Raw genomic sequence first — 20,068 nt, forward strand, 5'->3', positions numbered from 1 at the left:
TCACACTCTGACTATCCCAGTTAATATTGGGGAAGTTGAAATCCCCCATTATTATTACCCTATTATTTGCACATTTCTCTGAGATTTGCCTACATATCTGTTCCTCTATCTCCCCCTGACTGTTTGGAGGCCTATAGTACACTCCCAGCAAAGTGCTTGCCCCCTTTTTGTTTACCAGTGGATGACCTGGCCTGGAACCACAATGCTGAGGCCATGCTGAAGAAGGCACACCAGCGCCGGTGCCTGAGGAAATGCGGCATAAGCACACAGTGGCTTGTGAACTTTTACCGCGGTACCATAGAGAGCGTCCTGATGGGTGGTGTCAATGTGTGGTATGGTAACACGACTGCACAGGAGAGGAAAGCCATCCAGAGGGTTGTGAGGACGGCAGAAAAGATGATCGGGTGTGCACTTCCGTCCATTGAGGAGATCTTTCAGACCAGGTGTCGGAACAAGGCCCGCTCCATCATCCAGGACCCCAATCACCCTGGGCACAAACTGTTCTCCCTCCTGCGGTCCGGCCGTCGGTACCGCAGCATCCGAACCAGGACCAGCAGGTTCAAGAACAGTTTCTACCCACAGGCAGTGCGCCTACTGAACTGCTAACCGCACTGCCCCACATATCATAGTCACATTCTCCCCCCCACCCTGGAACTGTATATCACATGAACCGTGAGCGCACAAGCACATTCTTGATCACTGGACTGTGTGCACATAGGACTCTTGTACCTCAACCTTAACTTATAACTTATGCAACTTATAACTCATTTGTACATTGCACACTGCATTTTAACTTATACTTATTTATATATATGTAGCCTGGCGAAATGGAGCAGCACAGGACACCGAACTTTCTTTTCTCTGGGGTTTTTTATTCGGAATTAATAACTTGGGTTCTAGGCTTAGGATGTAGTTGTAAATACATAAAACCACATTTAATTGTATAAAATACGGAAAAGACGGAAATACGGCAAATACAAGAAAACAGTCGATAAAATACGGCAGTGGCTTGCTGTAGAACAGAACACGAGGCAAACCACAGGTGCAGTTAGTTAGTTAGCTAACACTCATTATACAAAACAAAACCAATAGTACAATACATTCTTATGTCCCGTTATCACTTGTTACATCTTACAAGAAAACGCAGAATATTAAACTCGTTCGCAACGTAGCCCCCAAGGACTCAACAACAATTTTAGCAAGTGTTAACACCAGCACATGGTGGGACAATCTGCAAGCATCCCCGTGGTATCGAGTGATTTGGGAAACAATATCACTTTAAAACTATGTCTGGGCTGCACTAAATACTGCTTTAGTTGTACTTTACACAGAATAAGTTCATTTCAAAAGTCATATTCACCCCAGCTCTCCTCAGAGCAATCTCTCACGCTGGATGTAGAAAATGGAGGCTGTGAAGAAAGGGGAGGTTCCTTTGGCATCACATGATCCTACCCATAATCCTTTTCTCCTTGTTCAAATTACTAAAGGGGAAAATGAACCGCGCCATCTAGTGGACTTAAATATTCACTGCATTTTCCCCACTTGGCTACATTCTCCCCTGCTTTAAAGTCAACGTCCTCGGTGACTTAGCACCAGTTTTTCACTTCTTTTACAGCTTCTCGAAAAAATGCAGCACCCAGACTAGATAAAACATGAGAGAACACCTCAGGACTGAGTGAGACTGCATTACAGGCTGACTGAGGCAAGTGGTATGGGTTAGGGTTTACCCCAGCATTGGCTCTTTTAGTTCTGCGAGGAGCCGGAATGGGTACCTCAACCTCAGTCCCACACTCAGAAGGATCTGAATGCTCTGGCTCAGAAACAGCCTCTGATTCCTGTACATCTTGGGCGTTACCAACAGGATCATTGTTTACTTTTTCCTCCTGAGTTAACTCTGGATAGGTGACTTCCTCTACCACAACAAACTCAGTAACAGAGGGCTCTGGCAACGATTCTGTCAAAAGAGTGACAGGGGGTACGGTGACAGGGGACTTGGTTCTCATCCGCCTAGGCTCAGGGACAGGGGTGACACATGGCCTAAGATTAACTCTATGGACCCTTTTTAAAGGACCGCCCTCTAAAGGCTCAACTGCAAGTGTAGTGCCCTGTACCTCCACCACTCTGTACACAGTAGGACCCCAAGCATCCTGAATTTTGTTCCTACCCAAAGGCCTGTGTCGTAAGTATACCAGCTGACCCACCTCAATGGTTGGACAGTACACTTTGTCTTTGTTAAGTTCAATTCTTTGAGCTGATTTCTTTTCAGTGTACTCTCTTGCCCTTGCATGTGCCTCCTTCAAACGCTCTTGGTGGACAACCAACCACTCATGTTTCTTGCTTCTGACCTAATAAAGCATCTACAGGAAGGTGTGGATGGACCCCAAAAAGCAGATAGTACGGTGAGTAGCCAGTCGTAGCATGGGGTGTTACATTGTAGGCATACACCAACTCAGATAAGTGCTCAGGCCAGCGGCGTTTCTTTTCTGGAGGCAGTGTACGCAAAAGATCATGTAAAGATCTGTTGAATCTCTCGCATTGAGCATTTCCTTCCGGGTGGTGTGGGGTAGTGCGGGTTTTCTTTACACCATAAAGCTTACACAGCTAGGCAATGATTTCACTCTCAAAATTTTGACCTCTGTCTGAATGCAATCTTTCTGGGACCCCATACTTCATGAACCACTCTTTGAGAAGGACTTTTGCCGTGGTATCAGCCTTTTGGTCCCGAGTAGGGAAGGCTTGTGTGAATTTAGTGAAAACATCTGTCACCACTAACACATTCTCACGACCATCAGAGGCCGGTTCCAGCATGGTGAAATCTACAGCAACTACTTCAAGGGGCCGGTGTTAAGTATGTGTATTGTATTGAACAATTAACACAAAGACTTAAACGTATAACTCAAACAGATCTTTACTGGTTGGAGGTAGGGACTATACTGAATACAAGATTACTGCACAGTGCTTATATACCGGTATGTTCACCCCCGGTATTACGTCTACAGCAGCCCGAGAAAGTAGTACATCTCTTAAGGTGGAACAGACTTAAGCTCTCTTAAGGTGGAACAGGTTACATACACAACACTCCTCCCTTCTTAGCTTTATAGTCATCTCCCCATTTAACATAACGTAATAACATATATACATATATAACTTCATGTTTAACGTAACATATCACAGATTCAGTCTCTGCGGAAAACAGTTCACAGATTCAATCTCTGTGGTGTAGTCGGTTCACGTTACTCATTCAATAGTCCTTTCATGGATTTAACAGCTTGAACTTCCGAACTGATTTGGCTCCGTTCGGAGGTGAGGTGATAATGGTTCAGATGGGTCATCTTCTGTTTCTACTTTTCCTTTTCTGCTTCTTGGAGACTCTCTGGGCTCCATTGTCAGCTGCCACAGCTGCCAGCTGCATGCGCAGTTCCTCCTTCTCTTCCTCCTGTTTCCGTCGTAGAGCCAGCTTCTCCCGATGTTCCGTAGACTTTTGGTGCTCCTCCATGATTTCTGCACTTTGGGAGTCGAAGTTACAAGCTGGGCAGGACAGGACATCGTAATATTCGGTGTCGTCCACCAGGTCATAGTAATATTCGGTGTCGTCCTGAGCTAGACCAGTGAGAGGGTCGTCTATTTCCTCCATACCCAGCTTTTTCTGGGCTTTCAGCAAGTCGTTTACTAGTGACCTCATTTGTGATTTTAATACTTCAACTTCCTTTGGAGATTGATTGATCGGACTATGCAATCCCTCTACCGGAGCAGCTGTTTCAGCGGTCTGTTGTTCTACATTGACGTGAGTCAGCGTACTTTTGGCATCCAATGGCTGCTCTGTTGCAGTCGTTTCAGTCTGTGTCGTCACATCAGCCATCTCAATGACTTTTGAGAGCTCCGAACCCTTTCCCTTTGAAGATCGCAGCTCGTGTTCAAGTTTTTCCCATTTCAGAGTCTTGTCCCTCAGCATATGAAGGAGTTGGCTGACCGTTAACTCTTCTGACACCAGATTATGGCACGCACCTTCAGAACCTGAATCAGCTTTGATTCGTTCGGCCTCCTCGCGCAGATGGTTGGTGTGCTCCTGCTCCATTTTCTCCATCAGTTGCTTCTGTTGCCTTTCCAGATTCTCCCACTCTGTAACAAAGAACTTTTTTATTTCATTCATCTCTTGCTCAAAACAGCGAATCATTTGTTCTAATTGCTGTTGTAGTTTGAAATGGAGTTGAGTTCGAGCCCAGTGGCCCTCAAAAATGTGCATATCAGTAGACTTGACAGACTCAGAATTCTCTGTTAAACTATGTTGTTGTTGCTCAGTGGAATTCTGTGCTGAAACTTTGTCTTTTGCACATGGGTTGGTCTTACCATCATCAGTTCTAGAGTCTGGGCTGATTATCTGCACCGAGTTCTCACTCTTTATGGCTTTTAGCGAATGCCAGTCCATATTTATGTTTCTAAACCACTCCCGGCCTAGTAGTGGTGGACCTCCCTCCGGTAGCACATATAAGTCCATTATTTGACTTCCTTCGCCCTTGTTGGCCACTGCAACCTTTATTGTCCCGATGGGGTACACTCTCTGCCCCGTGTAGGTTGTCAATATAATCTCCGTATCCTGTAGGGGAATATGTTGGAATAACCTTCTGTAATCTTTCTTATTCATGACCGACAATGCCGATCCAGTGTCCAATTCCATTTTTACTTGGACTCCTTCTATCTGAAGAGTAACCCAAATTGTCTGGAGGTCTGCACCCTTACCAACGTTGAGTACCCTTAAGCTAGCCAGTTCAATACTGCTTAAGCCAGCCAGTTAATTACTGCTAGCGTCTGAATCGGACTCCTGTTCGGCCACCTTGTGTACCTTTGCGTATTTCCCTTGCGGTGACTTCTTGTTGCTGGTCTTCTTCCCTGACCTGCATACTCTAGCTATATGTCCAAGCTTACCACATGTTCTGCATTCTTGGTTTTTAAACCAACACTGGTTCTGATCATGCGTTGTCTTTCCACAACGATAACATTTAACAGAACTCACACCCAATTTGTGTGCACTGAGCTCCGGTGACCGTAGCTGCATTACTGCCGTGCCTCTCGCTGCGGCTTCGTGTGCTGCTGCCATAGTGACCGCCTTCTCAAGCGTCAGCTCATTCTCCTCGAGCAGTCGCTTTTGTGTATCCTGTTTAAATAAACCACACACAAATTTGTCTCGTAGTGCATCTGTCAGGCCCGTTCGAAACTGGCAATATTTCGCTAATTTACGCAATTCCAGCAAATATTCAGCATTGCTTTCATGCTGTAGCTGCCTTCTGTCGTAAAATTTAAATCGTTCCGCTAGCATCAGCGGCGTGGGGTTTAGATGATCTTTCAGGACAGTAACAATCTCATCGAACGTCTTATCCGCCGGTTCATCTGGTGATAACAGGTGTTTCAATTGCCCGTATGTCTTCGCACCCATTAAATTTAATAATGTTAGTGCTTTATCAGCCTCACGAATTTTATTGGCCTTACAATAATTTTTAACTCGTTCAACATATATGACCCAATCTTCGATGTCACTATCAAAGTTGCTAATATTCCCGTGTTTAGGCATTGTAGTACTTTATCAGATTTGCAATTTCTCAGATTTTTTTTTTTTTTTACTGCTATCCAAGATGGCGGCTTCCCGCTCTTGCCGTCGTCCTCCGCCCAAAAAATGGCGGTTTTCCCACGCTTGGCGGTCTTCACCCGTCCCCCGACGCCGTCTCCCTTCAGCCCCGAGTGCGGCCCTTATCTCCGCCGCGATCGATGGCCCGCGCTTTTCACCGCGGCTCTCGCGCCTTCAGTGTCATAGAGTTTTACAGCACAGAAAGAGGCCCTTCGGCCCATCGTGTCTGCCGACGCTGCGCCTTTCAGCCCGAGTGCGGCCCTTATCAGGGATTTCGATCGATGGCCCGGCTGCGCCTCGCACTTGAAAGCGGCCCGGCCCTTATCAGTGCTTGCGATCGATGGCCCGGCTGCGCCCCTCACTTCAAAGCGGCCCGGCCCTTATCTGCCGATCGCTATCGCCCTGTACCTCTCTCTTCCCCAGTCCTGTCTTCTACTCCGGTTCACAAGCTGATGGAGGCTTCAGGGTCCTAATGCCTGTCCCTTCCAGTGGGGTGGTGAGTGGTGAGGTTTGAAACCTCTCTTCAACCGCCGTGGAATAACTGCCGCAGGGTAAGAACCTGACTCGTCGCCAGTGTTAAGTATGTGTATTGTATTGAACAATTAACACAAAGACTTAAACGTATAACTCAAACAGGTCTTTACTGGTTGGAGGTAGGGACTATACTGAATACAAGATTACTGCACAGTGCTTATATACCGGTATGTTCACCCCGGTATTACGTCTGCAGCAGCCTGAGAAAGTAGTACATCTCTTAAGGTGGAACAGGCTTAAGCTCTCTTAAGGTGGAACAGGTTACATACACAACAGCCGGGAGGCTAGAAATGATTTCATAGGGGTATGTATCTTGGGGTGGGGCATTTTGGTCAAAACACACCTCTCGCATTTCTTGACCCACTGTTCCACATCCTCATACATCCCAACCCAAAAACATCTCTGTCTCAAAAGGTTCTTTGTGCGCTCTATTCCCTGATGGCCCATACGATCATGCACACCTTCAAGCACGACTTCTTTCAAACAAGAGGGCAGTAGTAGCTGGTGACATTCACCAACATGGACATCCTCGATTACACGGTACAACAAGCCATCTTGCTCACAAATACGGTGCCACTGCTTTAACGTGGATAATACTAGCTTGGATAACTGCGACCTCTCCTTGTAAATTGGCTTTCGCTGCTCACCCCAAAACTTCCTAAACACGCTGAGGGTGGGGTCTGTGTCCTGAAACTTACGTAGTTCCTCTTCAGAGTAACCGGGAAGTGTTGGTGTGTTACCCTGCGACTCACTACGCTCAGTACTTTCTTCTGCGTCCGAAACACGGATCTGTCTGACTTTACAGCACTTGACTCCTGCTGTCACTAAGTCTGGTCCTAGAGCTGTTCCCTTGTGAATGACATTACATATGGCCACACAATCATCATAGTCTGCATCCCCACTGTCTGACTCGGGCTCCCCTGCTAACGGCTGCCTAGAGAGGGCATCTGCTGCTGCATTACAGCGGCCTGGGCGGTACTTGACGTCAAAGTCAAAAACAGCTAACTGAGCCACCCATCTTTGCTCAACAGCACCTAACTTAGCTGTAGAAAGGTGACACAGGGGGTTGTTATCTGTTATAACAGTGAACTTGGAACCTAGAAGGTAACCTCGAAATTTCTCTGAAACAGCCCATTTGAGGGCGAGGAGCTCTAGTTTCATACTGCTGTAGTTTCTGTCATTTCTTTCAGCATTATGGAGCCTCCTACTGGCATATGCTATCACTCTCTTCCTATCTCCCTGCTGCTGGTGGAGGATGGCACCTAATCCTAGGTTACTGGCATCCGTCTCTACAATGAAAGGCTGAGTGAAATCTGCGTAACCTAACACTGGAGCACTGATCAGCTTTTCTTTCAACTGTTCGAAAGCAGCTTGGCACTCAGCTGTCCATGAACCTTCAAACAACCGTTTTGCTTTTGCTGGGCTGTCTTCCCTAAGGCATGCATTGACTACGTCATGGAGAGGGCCAGCTCGTTTAGAAAAATCCTCAATGAACCTCCTGTAATAACTACAGAAGCCAAGAAATGACCTCAGATCTTTGACTGTACTGGGGACCTGCCACTTCTTTACGGCGGCAATTTTCTCTGGATCTGTCCCTATACCCTCCCCTGAAATTTGATGCCCAATGAACCTGACTTCCTGCTGCAGGAAGTGACACTTTTCAAGCTTTACTTTCAAGCCTGTCTCTTTCAGTCATCTTAGAGCTGTCTCAAGCCTCTCTAAATGGTCCGGGAAGGTCTGAGAGAACACAAGGATGTCATCTAAATACACCAATAGGATGTGGAACACTAAGTCGCTCATAGTCGCTTGCATAAGTCATTGAAAAGTCGCAGGTCCATTACAGACACCAAAAGGCATTCTGAGGTACTCAAAAAGGCCAAAAGGAGTTGTAAAAGCAGTCTTAGGCCTGTCACTTTCACGAACAGCAACCTGGTGGTACCCACTTGCAAGATCAATGGTCGAGAAGAACTTTGCACCATGAAGGGCATCAAAACTCTCATCAATGCGGGGCAAAGGAAATGCGTCACGTCTGGTTTTTGAATTTAGTTTCCTGAAGTCAACACATAATCGTATGTCTCCATCAGTCTTACGAACTACCACTATGGGTGAAGCGTATGAACTATTGCTCTCCTGGGTGACACGCTTTCTTAGAAGCTTAGTGATGTGGTCCCTCACCTCTTTGTACAGTGTAGGTGGGACACGACGGTATGGCTCTGTAACTGGTGCGTCATCTACCAAGTTAATCTCATGCTCAACTTTATCAGTGTAGCCTAGGTCCTCATCCTTAAAAGCAAATACTTCCGAATACCTGGCTAAAAGTGCACCTAACTCTGCTTGTTGGCCCTGTGTGCCACCTATGTGTAGTTTGTCCAAAAGCAACTGAATGTCTTGGTCTGTCATCTGTCCTTCTTTTCTGCCAACAGTTACTTCCTCTGTGTCAGCGGAGATGCGTTGAAATCGCACCTCACAGGAGTCCTTGTCTACACACTCTGCCTGAGTCGGAATACCAAGCCTGGTCCTGGGGCTTAACCACACATCCTCCTCAGAGAAATTTACCACCTGCACTGGAAATAAATGTCCCTTTGATTCAACTAGAGTGGGGACAACTACCAGGCCACCGGGCAATGGTGTGTTACCTGGCTCCAACAGCATTTTAGTGCTGTCACCTGACTGAGTTTTAAGTCCCTTTACATAGACTGTAGCTATGGAAGACGCAGGCACATGTACAGAACCCCTACCAGCTACACGGACAGAAGATGACTTTGGAGTGATGTTACACTGTTGTACTTGCTGAAATGCTTCCCTCCAATCTGAATCTAACTTTCCCCCTAGAGTAGTGTCAAACTCAGCATGAACTAGTTGTCTGCATCGGCTGATGATGTTCATACCAATAAGACCTGGTGCTGCAGGCTGTGACTGCTGATGCTCTTTGACTACCAGGAAACCACACTCGGGTAAGGTTATGCCCATAGTTTCAACGTCTAACTCAAGGTCGCCCAAGTAGGGAATGTCCAACCCGTTGGCGGCAGTGATCTTAAGCCACCCGGTTGTAGACAGCATATCCTCATCCCTCCCAAGTAGGTGCTCTCTGAAAAAACCTTCAGTAATAGTGCTGACTTGGCTCCCGGTACCCAGTAAACAGTTAGCAGTAACCCCCCCAATCTTGAGATCTACTACTGGACATTTACCTATTGCACGGTCAAGAAATCTGTCACGAATACGAGTACTATTCTGAGAGCCTGCAGGTTTTCCTCGCATTGCCCGGCTCATGGCAATCGAGGGAGCTAGTTTTCCTGCACCCCAGCCGGTATCGGTGGATGTGTTTGCTACCTTGTGCTTCTGAGGACACTGTTTGGCAATGTGTCCCGCCCCGTTACACTTAAAGCAAATAGGCTGACCTTCATCAGTGAACTTAGGCTTGGCTCTAGGTTTCCCAACCTTGTCATTACCAGTGTTTTCCTTCTGTAGAGCAAGACCCCGTACTGCCTCTGTTAGTTCCCCGATAGCTTTACCCTGCTCCGCCACCACTTTAAGAACATCCTGTAAAGTGACAGCCTGGCTGCCTGGTACCCCAATGGCAGAACACTGAAGATCCCTCCCCGTACTGTCACACACTACATTCTTGCTCTTTGCAACTTTAGTGCTACAGGGCTGGTCTTCTAAGGACCATAAGACAGCTTCCTCACGTACATCAAACAGGGTAGACTGGGGGTTGCCTCGTACAAACTTGCGCAACTCTCTCCGGAGTGAGGGATCTCTAACACCATCAACAAATCTGTTTCTGACAACCCGTTTTGTGTTCGGCACAGCATCTGGTGATTGCTTTACCACAGCTCTAATAATCTGAGAGAGTGCATGTGAGTATTCTTGGAAATCTTCACCCTCTTCTTGCTTGCGTCCATAGAAAGTTTCTAACAGCTGGGACTCACTGCGTTTTTCGGTGAAAGCCCCCCTTAGGTAACTGAACAGGTCACTGGGCTGCTTAGACTCTCCACCCAACCGTAACCTAATTTCCTGTAGGGCTGCCCCCCTCAACAAAGATCGAATGAAATCTACCTGCTCTGCAGGAGTCTGATCTCTAGCTCGTAGTACACTTTCAACCTCTTCAATGAACTCATCAACTGAACGACTATCTTTAGATACCTCACCACTGAATGGTTGGATCTGACGCTCTCTAGGTACATACACATATGACTTGGTTGCCCCATTACCTAGAGTGGCAATAATTGCCATTGCTTGGTCATGGTTTCTTTTCAACTCTGAAATCTGTGACTTGAGTTCATCTATCCGGTTGCCCTCACCCACACTAGAGGTATTGTCCTCACCATCCAAAGTGTGAGCTCCAACCTCCTCATCAGGAGACTAACATTTTGACTCAGTTCACAAGTCCCTGACAGCCACTGAATGGGATGGCAGCTGCGACGATTCTTCTCCAATGGTGTCCCTCCTCAGTGCCTTGATGGGTCCTCTCCCAGATTGGTCCTGGTGCCCTCTGGATCCTGTCTGTCTGGCCTGGTCCTCCTTAGCAACCCCAAGCAGCACTCTCCGTCCATCTCCAGGTCCACTTGGCACCACACCGCTCTTCCCCCACTGCCGTATTTTATGTATTTTTTCTTTACCGAGCCTGAGAAACTCCAAGCTAACAGACCCCGCTCCTGGTACCAAAATGTGTAGCCTGGCGAAATGGAGCAGCACAGGACACCGAACTTTCTTTTCTCTGGGGTTTTTTATTCTGAATTAATAACTTGGGTTCTAGGCTTAGGATGTAGTTGTAAATACATAAAACCACATTTAATTGTATAAAATACGGAAAAGACGGAAATACGGCAAATACAAGAAAACAGTCGATAAAATACGGCAGTGGCTTGCTGTAGAACAGAACACGAGGCAAACCACAGGTGCAGTTAGTTAGTTAGCTAACAATCATTATACAAAACAAAACCAATAGTACAATACATTCTTATGTCCCGTTATCACTTGTTACATCTTACAAGAAAACGCAGAATATTAAACTCGTTCGCAACGTAGCCCCCAAGGACTCAACAACAATTTTAGCAAGTGTTAACACCAGCACATGGTGGGACAATCTGCAAGCATCCCGTGGTATCGAGTGATTTGGGAAACAATATCACTTTAAAACTATGTCTGGGCTGCACTAAATACTGCTTTAGTTGTACTTTACACAGAATAAGTTCATTTCAAAAGCCATACTCACCCCAGCTCTCCTCAGAGCAATCTCTCATGCTGGATGTAGAAAATGGAGGCTGTGAAGAAAGGGGAGGTTCCTTTGGCATCACATGGTCCTACCCATAATCCTTTTCTCCTTGTTCAAATTACTAAAGGGGAAAATGAACCGCGCCATCAAGTGGACTTAAATATTCACTGCATTTTCCCCACTTGGCTACATATCTTATCTATATATATAAAGCGGCTCTTCTGTCTGTCCCGATGTCTGTCCGTTCTCTATACCTTTGAAAGTTACAGAGCGTACCGACGCGCGCGTCGCCTCAAAAGAAAGCTTGCGATTCCGGACCGGTCATAGGTGTATTTACGTTTCGGCCGGACAAAAATCCCGCCCGCGGTATCCCAAAAACGTTCAGCGTTCCGCTCATTAGCATCTCATTAGCGACCGTGTGACGTCAAGGTCCACCAATCGACGGCGGGTTCCTTCCTACAGTTGAGTGTCGAGTGACTCGACGATTGACCAATCCTACGCTTCGGTGACCTGGCCGGTCGACCAATCGGTGCGTGTGTGGGCGGGCCTTATCCTTCTGAACCGAGGTGAGTGGCCGCCATCTTGATTTTTCACAATTTTTTCCCCCACACTTTCTGTGTGTTAGGGAACTAAGGTAAATATTTTAATGATGTGTTAGGGAATTAAATAACAATTTAATAGTGGGGGGGAGAGCCTCGGGAAATCGCGGGGGGGGGAGAGCCTCGGGAAATCGCGGGGGGGGGGAGAGCCTCGGGAAATCGCGGGGGGGGGGAGAGCCTTGGGAAATCGCGGCGGGGGGAGAGCCTCGGGAAATCGCGGGGGGGAGAGCCTCGGGAAATCGCAGGGGGGGGAGAGCCTCTGGAAATCGCGGGGGGGGGCGAGCCTCGGGAAATCGCGGGGGGGGGGCGGGGGCCGAGCCTCGGGAAATCGCGGGGGGCTCGCGCCGCCCGCACTGACCGCGCATGCGCCGCCCGCACTGACCGCGCATGCGCCGCCCGCGAGAGCCCGCTCCCGGCGCGGGCCGCCACTCAGCATTCCCGCTATCGGAACGGCACTGGACCTCAGGCGCTAGGCAGGGGGAGGGGCCGGAGAGAGGGACAGAGGGGAGCGGGGGAGTGGAGGAGGGGTGGGGGTGGGCAAGGGAGACAGGGGAGGGGAGGGAGAGGAGGGGAGGGTAGGGAAGGGAGGGATAGGACAGGGAGAGGACATGACAGGGAGAGGGGGGACACACAGGGGCAGGGAGACCAAGCGCCCCAAAATTGCCCTCGCAACGCGGGGCTCCCCAGCTAGTAAATATATATATTGTATACTTATATTACCATATACTTATCACATTTCATTACTATTACTTCCAGTGGTAATAGAGGCTTTTTGCACTATTCATCATATCCTGCAACTTGGACTGTCATTGCTATACTTATTTGCTTATTTGCTTATTGTTTCTATATTTATACTTGTTTTTACGTTTGCTTTTTATATGTATACTTATATTGTGGGAGTGAGTGGGGAGTAAGCATTCCATTGTACCAGTTACATATGGCAATAAAATAATCTTGAATCTTGAATCTTGAATTTTTCAAGCTCAGCTACGGGGATGAGAGTCGGGAGAAACTGTATGGCATGGGCATGGTACGATAGAGGCAATCCGGGTAGACAAGGGCAAGGGACAGTTAATGACATGGCCACGGCTTTTAGCACCAGCACGTCCCTCGTCAATAGTATGGATGATATCCAGCTGCAGATGCAACTTAATAGTTTAAGGGACCAGCTGCGAAAGATACTGGGGGAAGGGAACGAGGTGGAAGGTTCGGAGCTAAAAGAAGACCAGGCGATGACCATTCTTTTAAAAGAGGTCATCGCTGAGCTGGAGACACACGCCAAGACCATCAACGATTTGATACGGGAGGACAGGAATGCCTGGGCACAGGCAGCCAGAAGTGATGTGTGTGTGTTGTACGGTGCGTGGTTGCTAAACGAGGGACGCAGTCATCTGGAGGACTTACAACAAGGTCGCGTCCCGTCGTGGCTTAGCACCTCACAGCGCTCAGCCCGTCTCATAATTCGATGAGCCCGTGTCAGTGCCGATTAGCTTCCGAAGCCTACCCAGTCCCAGTTGCTTGCAGACGGCCCAACCACACAGTTATGGGGACTGTGCTGCGGATGACGGTAATGGGCGAGTCACCACAGCCAGTGCTGGTATACCGGGTCGATAACATTGGCGTCTTGAGGGACGGGGTGCATGTGCAGTATCATGGGGCCCCACCGTTTGTTATAAAGTGGGAGCACGCCATGACCAGCACTGACCTCAAGGGGTGCCAGAGCAGGGGCGCACATGTGATATTGTGTCCCCAGCACCTGAACACGTTCGATCGACCGCTGTGTGGGTTTGAATCGGAAAGTGCAGAGCCCATCAATTGCACCATGGAGGTGATGGCCCAGAGCCATGTTCCACCTCAGGTAGCATACGTGGGCGACGGGACGTACTGCGTCATGAGAAGCGTGGACCAGTATCCGGTACACAACGACACTTGGTGCCCGGTCACCGATTCGACTTTCTGCTTCAAACCCCGCACAGAAGTTCAGGTGACGTAAGAGCGCATCCTTCCCATTTCAGAGCCATCCACAGTACAGCTCGTGGTAAGCAACACGGTACAGAATCTGCAGCAGTACATTACATGGTTCGGGTACGAGATACATCCTCTGCCCGAACACCTCACAACATTAATAAAAGCCGTTGAGCTGTCACAAAAACATTTTTATATGCTTGAACAGTGAAACTGGGACACGGGGGAGGAAATTGAAGGGATGATTTCCCCGCGCTGGTGGGACATTGGGTTAAATGTCGAGGTCCCTCCGTGGATCCGGATATGTGCGCACGTTCTTGTAATTATACAGAGTTTGGTGGTATTGTACTTGTTACGGCTCTCCTGTAAAAAGCGATGCAAGGCACTCCGAAGTCGTTGGCAGGCCCTGAGTAAAGGGTAACCAGGAGTTTTGTTCTCTGTAAAAAGTTGTATAAGTATGTATTTGTGATTAAAGAACAGAACCTGGGGATTCTAAAGGTAATGAATGGCTTGTTTGGGGCTCACGATGCTTCTACACAGTGGAAGAAGACAAGGATGCTTGATATTCCAGTGGGGACATTGAAATATCATGTAAGCATCAACGCAGGCATTTTGAACGACTGTTACTGCCTGTTTGGAGAAGATGGGAGGGGCCCAGGTGTTCCTGATGGACAGGAGATTCCAGCCAGGCCTACAAACTAATTATGGGAGAATGTCTGGGCAGACAGGATTCTCTGGGAAGACAATGTGTCCGAGTAGGTGACTCACGGTAATGAGCGCCTAGATGAGATAGACCCAAAGGGGGGAACCAGACAAAAGAGGGCCATTGTAAATGAATGGGAAGCCACTTAACCCAGGAGCAGGTGAGAAGTGCGGCCCATCATCTGCCATTAACACCAGCACCTGGATGAGATAGCCCCAAAAGGCGGGAAACCAGGCAAAGAAGACAAAGAAGCGTGATTAAAAAGACATCACTGCAACTACACAGACCAGAGTGAACTTTTAGGATATAGAAAAGGCAGCCTTGCCATTTTCTCTCTCTCTCACTCTTGCCTGCTCTAAACCATGAGCGACAAGAGCGTTGCCTTGCTCTTCGACTGAAGGAACGAACCTCGAAACTAGGACTTGGATACTGCATCGGCGATACAGAACCAGGAGACACATTCTACACAGGGAAGCAGCGAGCAAGAAAACGGACAATCGGGGTGAGCATTGTCCAAGCCCACGCATCCTTAAGACCACCGGTAATGTGTGAGGGGGTGTTGTGTGTCCCAACCAAGTCAGAGCGGTTTAGTGGGGACGTTCTGTGTGTAGCTTATACTCTGTATGCAAAGCAGTATGATGTTAGGCGTCTTAATATGAGACAGGGGCTTGTTCGACGGGCCAAGTTGTATTACTGTACTGTTTCTTTTACGCCACCAGGCATTTTACGTACTGGAGGCGGTTGTGTGTGTTAACCTTATGAAACACCGTACGGTTGAGTCTGAAAAGCTAGTCTGAATTCCAGTCCTGTTCACTGTAATTCCTGTCGTATAGAACTGAGTAGGAGGAGTGATTCGAACCACCAAAGCAAACCACCTACACCCTCAGGGAGATATCTGTACACTGACTGGTGTCTCTAAGTCCCTCTCTCTCAGGGAGATATCTGTACAAATACTGGTGTCTCTCAGTCCCTCTCTCTCAGGGAGATATCTGTACACTGACTGGTGTCTCTCAGTCCCCTCTCTCTCAGGGAGATATCTGTACACAGACTTGTGTCTCTCAGTCCCCCCTCTCTCAGGGAGATATCTGTACACTGACTGGTGTCTCTCAGTCCCTCTCTCTCAGGGAGATATCTGTACAAATACTGGTGTCTCTCAGTCCCTCTCTCTCAGGGAGATATCTGTACACTGACTGGTGTCTCTCAGTCCCCTCTCTCTCAGGGAGATATCTGTACACAGACTGGTGTCTCTCAGTCCCCCCTCTCTCAGGGAGATATCTGTACATTGACTGGTGTCTCTCAGTCCCCTCTCTCTCAGTGAGATATCTGTACACTGACTGGTGTCTCTCAGTCCCTCTCCCTCAGGGAGATATCTGTACAAATACTGGTGTCCCTTGGTCCCCTCTCTCTCAGGGAGATATCTGTACACTGACTGGTGTCTCTCAGTCCCTCTCCCTCAGGGAGATATCTGTTCACTGACTGGTGTCTCTCAGTCCCCTCTCTCTCAGGGAGATATCTGTACACTGACTGGTGTCTCAGTCCCCTCTCTCTCAGGGAGATATCTGTACACTGACTGGTGTCTCTCAGTCCCTCTCTCTCTTGGAGATATCTGTACACTGACTGGTGTCTCTCAGCCCCTCTCTCTCAGGGAGATATCTGTACACAGACTGGTGTCTCTCAGTCCCTCTCTCTCAGGGAGATATCTGTACACAGACTGGTGTCTCTCAGTCCCTCTCTCTCAGGGAGATATCTGTACACAGACTGGTGTCTCTCAATCCCTCTCTCTCAGGGAGATATCTGTACACTGACTGGTGTCTCTTGTACTGTCCGAGTATCAAAAATATACGGACTGCAGGAGAACAATAATAACAGGTATTTACTGAACAGAGGGTAAGCTTAAAACTGAAAGTACAGAAGCCTGCTATGGCTTTATATACAGGTGTGGGCACTGCCGGTACTACAGTATAAAGTCAGTTCTCTCTTAAAGATACATACACAACAATTCCTCCCCTTTTAGATAAACAGTACATAACATTCATTTAACAATTAAATAATAACTAATTACAATTACAATTTTCTCTGGACTATATACATCAACTGAAATAATCATTTATAAGTTCAGTCTTTGAGGAGGCTTCCTGATCCTGACTGGATAGCGCCTTTCTCGAGTATCCTGTTCTTGCGGCGGAGTCGATTCTGGCTCATTGTCATTGGTTGGTTCATCAGCTTCCAATACCACTGATTCTGAGGTAGATGCAATCTGTACTTCAGGTTCATTACCAGGTGCGCATGCTCGTGGTATGGGTTTGGCTTGTTCCTGTGACTCTAGGATCTGGTCAGCATGGCATCTCACGATGCTCTCTCCGTCGTCCACTGTATACATTAGTGGTCCCTGCTGTGTGCATATCGTTCCTGGCTGCCATTTTTCTGTTCGGTAGTTGCGGGCCAAGACTGGTTGCCCTATCTTGAAGCTTCTGGTTGGCTTCTCATTGATGTGCTGGAATTGCTTATCCTCAACATCTCGTCTTATGTTTGGTTTGAGCAAATCCAGGTGACATCTTAGCCTTCGGTTGAAGAACATTATGGCTGGAGCTTGGTTGGTGACTGCATGTGTCGCATTCTGGTAAGCAAACAAGAAATTATCCACCTTTTGTTGCAGTGGTATGTCGTCGTTATACATCGCCTTTATGGCCTTTTTAAAGGTCTGAACAAACCTCTCAGCCAATCCATTTGTGGCTGGATGATATGGGGCAGATGTGTAATGTTTCACTCCATTATTCCTCAGGAACCTCCGGAAATTCTCGGACACAAACTGTGGTCCATTGTCGGTGCAAATCTGTTCTGGCAAGCCATGCCTGGCGAAGATGGTTCGTAGGACTGTAATAGTTTTCTCCGTGGTGTTGGAGGACATTTTGATGACCTCTGGCCATTTCGAATGGGCATCCACGGCGATTAGATACATTGAGTCCATAAATGGACCAGCAAAATCAATGTGTACCCGTTGCCATGGAGATGAGGGCCACTCCCATGGGTGTAGCGGGGCCTGTGGTGGAGCGTTTTGGTCCTTCTGGCATCCTGTGCATCTCTTGGTCATATCCTCGATTTCTTTATCGATTCCCGGCCACCGCACAAATGCCCTAGCTAGGCTCTTAATTTTTACCCCTCCCAGATGACCCTCATGAAGCTCATTGAGCACTCCATCTCTCAACTTGGGTGGAATTACCACTCGGGATCCACACATCAAGGTCCCCCGGCACACTGACAGCTGTTCTCTCCTTGGCGAGAATGCTGGCAACAGTGAGTCGCCATGTGCTGGCAATCCCTTCACCGTCAAATCATAGACCCGAGAGAGTGTCGGGTCATTTCGTGTTTCCTTCTCTATACTTGAGTTTGTAACAGGTAGACATTCGACTATGGTCGAATGGAATTTCTCAACAGGGTCCACTGCAGGTGCTTCCTCCACCGTAGGCAAAGGTAGGCGCGACAGCCCATCAGCGTTTCCATGCTGTTTCGTAACCTTGTACTCTATGTCGTACTGATGTGCTCCTAGAAAAAGTGACCATCTTTGCAGCCGTTGCGCCGTCATCACCGGAACGCCCTTCTTTGGGTTAAAAATGGAGACCAGAGGCTGATGATCAGTCAGTAGGGTGAATTTCTGCCCGTGCAGATAGTGATTGAACTTCTTCACCCCCCACACCAGGCTAAGGACCTCCCTGTCAATCTGGGCGTAGTTACGCTTGGCAGAGGTTAACGAGCGCGACGCAAAGGCTATTGGACTCTCTGAACCGTCAAGGAATTTGTGTGACAGCACTGCTCCAATGCCGTAGGGATCGCATCACATGCCAACCAAATCGGTAGTGTTGGATTGTAGTGGGCCAATACTTCTTTTGAAGTGATTAGGCATTTACATTTCTGAAAGGCACGCTTACACTCATCACTCCAGTTCCATGTTACTCCAGTTTGCAGCAGGGCATTCAGTGGGTGCAGAATTGTAGATAAATTCAGCAAGAACTTATGGTAGTAGTTCACCAACCCGAGGAACGACCTCAGTTGCGACACATTTTCCGGTGCTGGAGCCTTGACTACTGCCTCAATCTTGTCTGGGGACTTATGCAACCCTTCCTCATCAATCATGTGGCTACAATACGAGATTTGTCTCCTGAAGAACTCGCATTCGGGGCAGTTGGCTCGTAGCCCATATTCTTGTAATCTAGTGAGCACCTGCTCCAGGTTGGCAAGGTGTTCACTGTCATTTTCGCCTGTAACCAGGATGTCGTCCAATTAACACTGGGTCCCCGGGATCCCCTGCAGGACTTGTTCCATCGCCCTCTGCCAAATAGCCGGGGCTGATGATACCCCGAATACCAGTCGGTTGTACTGGTAAAGACCTTTGTGAGTGTTTATCGTGAGGTATTTCCTAGATGCTTCTTCCACCTCCATTTGTAGATACGCTTGGGCCAGATCAATCTTCGTAAAGCGTTTCCCTCCAGATAGTGAGGTGAAAATATCTTCTAACCATGGAAGTGGATATTGTACTGTGTGCAGGACTGGGTTCACAGTGACCTTGAAGTCCCCACAGATGCGAACCTTCTTCGGCTCCCCAGGCGTGCTGCTCAATGATTTCTTCATTACAGGAACAATGGGTGTGGCCCACTCGCTCCAGTCCACCTTGGACAGCACACCCGAATGCTCCAGACTCTCCAGCTCTGCTTCAACGGCTGGGCGGGTCGCGTACGGTCCCGGTCTGGCCTTAAAAAATTTTGGGTTTGCGTTATCTTCGATTTTTATCATTGCCGTTACTCCTTTTAGAGTCCCAAGTCCTTGTTGGAACACCTCTTTAGCATCAGTTAGAATTTTTGACAGTCGTCCAGGTGTGACGTCGTCATCCTTTTTGCCAGTCACAGTTAGCGCCTGAATGGAATGCCAATCCAATTGCATTTTTCGGATCCATTCACGTCCCAATAATGGTGGTCCCCCATCTTGTAGTATATATAGATACAGTTTCTGTGTTTCCTTGCCGTTGTATTTAACTGGCACCCTTATTTTTCCTCTGGGGTAGACTTTTTGCCCCGTGTATGTCTTCAATACAATGGACGTGTCCTTCAAGGGTATGTGTGAGAATAGCCGCTCATAGTCTCGTTGATTCATGATAGTTAGGGCTGATCCTGTGTCCAATTCCATCTTTACTTGGGACCCTGCTATCATGAGGGTGACCCAAATGGTTCAGTGATCCTCCTTTGCGATCATGTTGTGTAACTTTAGACAACTTAGTCTCCTGTTCCTGGAGTCATTATCACTCTCCTGATCATCTGAACTACTGTCTGTCATTTTTTTTACTTTCTTGTACTTTTCCTTAGTAGTTCCTTTAGTGTTGGTTTTCTTTCCCAACCTGCAGACTCTTGCTATATGTCCCATTTTCCCACATTGCCTACATA

General features: G+C 47.9%; 1 pseudogene; it reads left to right on the forward strand.

The window, feature by feature from the left end:
- Nucleotides 1-13,200: 13,200 nt before the first annotated feature.
- Nucleotides 13,201-14,144, forward strand: LOC147095437 (uncharacterized; annotated as a pseudogene).
- Nucleotides 14,145-20,068: the final 5,924 nt, after the last annotated feature.

This window comes from Somniosus microcephalus, unplaced genomic scaffold, assembly GCF_052327205.1.
Source record: "Somniosus microcephalus isolate GS21.2 unplaced genomic scaffold, FLI_Smic_1.0 unresolved_chr1, whole genome shotgun sequence".
Lineage (NCBI taxonomy): Eukaryota > Metazoa > Chordata > Chondrichthyes > Squaliformes > Somniosidae > Somniosus > Somniosus microcephalus.